The sequence below is a fragment of the Alosa alosa genome, chromosome 2, assembly GCF_017589495.1.
Source record: "Alosa alosa isolate M-15738 ecotype Scorff River chromosome 2, AALO_Geno_1.1, whole genome shotgun sequence".
NCBI classification, from domain to species: domain Eukaryota; kingdom Metazoa; phylum Chordata; class Actinopteri; order Clupeiformes; family Clupeidae; genus Alosa; species Alosa alosa.
In genome coordinates this window covers 34,801,106-34,806,105 of record NC_063190.1, presented here as the reverse complement: position 1 = coordinate 34,806,105, position 5,000 = coordinate 34,801,106, and the positions used below count along the sequence as shown (strand labels likewise).

Sequence of the window (5,000 nt, the reverse complement as noted above, 5' to 3'; positions counted from 1 at the left end):
CAACCCCTTATACAAACAACAAACAGCATCAACACAACCCCTCACACAAACAACAAACAACATCAACACAACCCCTCACACAAACAACAAAAAGTATCAACACAACCAGCCACACAAACAACAAACAAAATCAACACAACTCCTCAACAACCCCTCCACTGAGGGGAGCCCCCCCCACACACACACACACAGACACAGACAGCCACACTATAGGGACATCAATGTACTGAGGACACCCCATACACACACACACACACAGACACCCACACCATAGGGACATCAGTGTACTGCGCACTTCAAAAGGTTCTGTAGTCCTCTATGGCTATTACAGAACAAACTTCAGGCAGTGGAGAGGAAGAGCAAGGTCTGATTTAATTACAGGCAGTGGAGAGGAAGAGCAAGGTCTGATTTAATTACTGGCACCATGTGGACAGACACCTCCTCGGGGTGGGGGGGTATTTATGGGTCTGAGCCCCCTCGCTGGGGATGCACCTGCATTAGCCCTCTCACCACAGGCAGACTAGCATGGGAGGGAAGTGCTTTGCAAGACCTGCTAAAACATATCTAACTCACTACACTGCACAGACTACGGTTACTGCACCAGCTACCTAGTAGAACTGTAGCCAGTCCAACCTTAACCAGCAGCTTTACAAACAAGATCTAACAAGAGCAGCAGGTCAGAAGCTTTCAGAGAAGACAACAGGACATACAGGACAGGACATACAGGACATGACATACAGGACATGACATAGTGTAGGACATGACATAGTGTAGGACATGGCATGCAGGACATTACATGCAGGACAGGACATATAGTGTAGGACATGACATGCAGGACAAAGAGAAGGACAAAATGAAGAGAGGAATGGAATGAGAGGGGAAGAAGGAGAGGAGGAACACAGCTCTTCTGTCTGTGTCTGTGTGTGTGCGCAGGTCGCGTAATGTCGTTGATGTCTTGTAATCGCGGCGTCTTGGCGTCGCGTGTGTGTGTGTGTGTGTGTGTGTGTGCATGCACAAGAGTTCACTGTCCCCTGTGGGCAGGACAGGTGTAATTGTGTAATGGTGGTTCCAGGGAGGGGGTGAACACTCAGCTCCTCAGGTAAGAGGACCGGCACTGAGATCACACACACACACACACACACACACACACACACACACACACACACACACACACACACACACATAAATACACACACACACACACACACACACACACACACACACACACACAGGAGGGGGTAAAGACTGAGGAGAAGAGGGAGAGGGGGATGGAGAGGGAGAGAGAGGGCCAGAGTCAGACAGAGATATCCGGTCTTATAGGCAGCGAGGGGGGGAGGGGGGCAGGTCTGGATGAAAGACAGGACAAGAATAGAACGGAGCGAGGGAGAGAGAGAGAGGGAGGAGTGAGAGGGGGAGACGGAGAGAGAGAGAAAGGAGAGGGGGATAGAGAAAGATAAAGAGAAGAGGGAGAAGAGAGAGAGGAGAGAGATGAAAAGAGAGGTGTTGTCACTGCAGGTGGGATGTCTGGTGAGCTTAGGATGCTGAGCTTGGACTGAACAGAGGATAAGGGACAAATAGAAACACACACACACACACACACACACACACACACACACACACATGCACACACACACACCGACAAACCACACATGCACACATGCACACACACACACATGCACACACACACACACACACACACACACACACACACACACACACACATGCACACACACACACACACACACACACATGCACACACACACACACACACACACACACACACACACACACACACACACACAAATGCACACACACACACACACACACCGCACAAACACACACACACACACACACACACACACACTCACACATCGACAAACACACACACACACACAAATGCACACACACACACCGACAAACACACATACACAGACACTACACACACTAACACACACACCAACAAATGCACACTTGCATACACACACACACACAAAGGTATGAGGTCTGGTAACTGACTTCAACACACAGACCAAGAGGAGGGTGAGGTTGAGGATGGCTCCTCCTGCTTGTGTTGGCGCCTCCTGTCCTCTGGAGGCCTGAATAATCCCACAGGCCTTTCCTCTCTCTCTCCTCCCTCTCTCCCTCCATCTCTCTCTCTCTCTCACCCCTAATATATCCTTCTCTCTCTATCTCTCTCCCTCCCTCTCTGTCCACCTCTCTCCCTGTCCCCCCTCTCTTTCTACCTCTCTCTCCTTCCCTCCTCCCTCTATCCTTCTCTCTCTCTCTCCCTCCTTCTCTGTCCACCTCTCTCTCTCCCACCTCCCACTCTATCCTTCTCTCTCCCTCTCTCCTTCCCTCTCTCCCTCCCTCCTCCCACTCTATTCTTCTCTCTCTCCTTCTCTCTCCCTCCCTCTTTCCCTCCCTCCCTCTCCATCCCTCCTCCCACTCTATCCTTCTCTCTCTCCTTCTCTCTCCCTCCCTCCTTCCCTCTCTCCCTCCTCCTCTCTCTCTCGTGCCTGTAGCAGCTCTGCATGGTAATGTAGGTTTTATGGACGGATATTTCACTGGCTTCTGAAGGTCTGCCACTCTCATAAATGACAAACAGATTATTAAAAAAAGGCCAGGAAGAAATGATGACCAGCTTGGGTTTGGTGATGGCGAATTTCAACTGCTTTGCTTAGCAGTTCCTGAGTCCTGGTGACACAAGCCGACGCATTTCAGCCTTGGCTATGTACAGTTTTGGAAACAATGAAGAGACCACTGCACATTTTTTCTGATGTCATCCTATGGTTTCTGAGTGACATTTGAATGAGTTGACGGTCATATTCAAAATTAAGAGGCCACTGCAAATTTGAATATGACTGTCAATTTAATATGTCACTTAATGTGTACTGCTGTAAAAAGTATTTGGTGTTGGAGTCTAGCTGCATCACCAGGCCACTTCTATCTAGTTCTGATCCGTGAAATTAAAGGATTAAAAGAGCATTTTCCCTGGAAACAGCTGAACTTGAAGGAATCTTTTAAAAGAGCATCCTCCCTGTGAACAGCTGAACTTAAAGGACGATTTAAAAAGAGCATTCACCCTATGAACAGCTGAACTTAAAGACGGCTTTTTAAAAGAGCATTCACCCTGTGAACAGCTGAACTTAAAGACGGCTTTTTAAAAGAGCATTCACCCTATGAACAGCTGAACTTAAAGACGGCTTTTTAAAAGAGCATTCACCCTGTGAACAGCTGAACTATAGGGGAGTGATGATAGCTACAGTATGAACGGTCCCACTATGCAGTGATGATAGCTATGAACGGTCCCACTATGCAGTGATGATAGCTATGAACGGCCCCACTATGCAGTGATGATAGCTATGAACGGTCCCACTATGCAGTGATGATAGCTATCAGTGATGATAGCTATGAACAGCCCCACTATGCAGTGATGATATGAACAGCATCACCAGTGCAATAATAACTGTATGTAATAATAACTGTATGCAACTGATGCATCACCAGTGCAATAACAACTGTATGCAACTGACGCATCACCAGTTCAGTAATAACTGTATGCAACTGACGCATCATTAGTGCAATAATAACATTATGCAACTGACGCAATAATCCAAATAATAAAGGGTCATAGTGTGCTCATCACAAGCTCCAGCACATCACACTGTACCCTACCCTGCCAACCAGTGTCTGTGCCAACCAGTGTCTGTGCCTTTCTGTAGCAATGCCAACCAGTGTCTGTGCCTTTCTGTAGTAATGCTGACCAGCGTCTGTGCCAACCAGTGTCTGTGCCTTTCTGTAGTAATGCCAGCCAGTGTCTGTGCCTTTCTGTAGTAATGCCAACCAGTGTCTGTGCCTTTGTGTGGTAATGTCAGCCAGTGTCTGTGCCTTTGTGTGGTAATGCCAGCCAGTGTCTGTGCCTTTGTGTGGTAATGCTTGTTGGCATACCAGTAGCAGATTCATGCACACAGACACAGCAGCAGCGCCTTGGCCATGGAGCGATAGTGGACGCGATCTCATGGGCTGGGCATGCATGGCAGCGGCAACATCCCATCACCCATGCCGGACCAGGTTGGCGCTGCCACACTGGTCCGGCATGGGTGAGCTAGTGGAAATTCCGAATAATCTATACACACACGCTGCATGCGCGGAGGCGCGCACACACACACTCACACACACCATACGCACACGCGCTTACGCACCGCGGGCCGCACACACACACACACACACTGGTTTCCATTCAACTAGTTAACTAGTGAGGTGCAAAAAGTGTCTCTAGTTTACTAGTGTGCTCCAAAACGCCCACTAGTTAACTAGTGAAGACTATTTCAGCCCCACTAGTTAACTAGGGAGATGCCAAAATGGTCACTTGTTAACATGTTAAGGCAAAAATGCCCTCTAGATTACTAGTAAGGGTGGTGTGGGCCTTATCAGTTAACTAGTGGCATGCATATTTTGTTCACTAGTTAACTACTTACACCTAAAAGAGAAACAAGCTGACCGTTTTGTCCACTAGTTAACTAGTGGAACAATTGAAGTCTCACTAGTTTGCATGTGTGGCAGTGAAGCAGCTGACTAGTTAACTAGTGCCTGAAAGCGGCTATTATGCAAATTCTAATGAGGAGGGTGGGTAGAAGACTCCATTGGGTATTATGTAAGAATCCCACCCAGTCTAAATGTAAATTTACTGTTCATAGCCTCGCGATCCAGGTCCTGATGGGTGCCCACATGCAAAGTAGTGAGACTTCAATTGTTCCACTAGTTCAACTAGTGGACAAAAAACGATCAGCTTTGTTTCTTTTTTAGGTGCAACTAGTTAACTAGTGAACAAAATATGCATGCCACTAGTTAACTAGTAAGGCCCACAACACCCTCACTAGTAAACTAGAGGGCATTTTGCCATACATGTTAACAAGTGACCATTTTGGCATCTCACTAGTTAACTAGTGGGGCTGAAATAGCCTTCACTAGTTAACTAGTGGGCACCCTGAGCACACTAG

The 5,000-nt window shown here is 47.7% G+C and overlaps 1 protein-coding gene across 1 annotated transcript in view; it reads right to left on the bottom strand.

Annotated features, from left to right (window-relative positions):
* The window catches only part of sgcd (sarcoglycan, delta (dystrophin-associated glycoprotein)), a 275,148-nt gene that overhangs the window by 22,047 nt on the left and 248,101 nt on the right, over nucleotides 1–5,000 (bottom strand).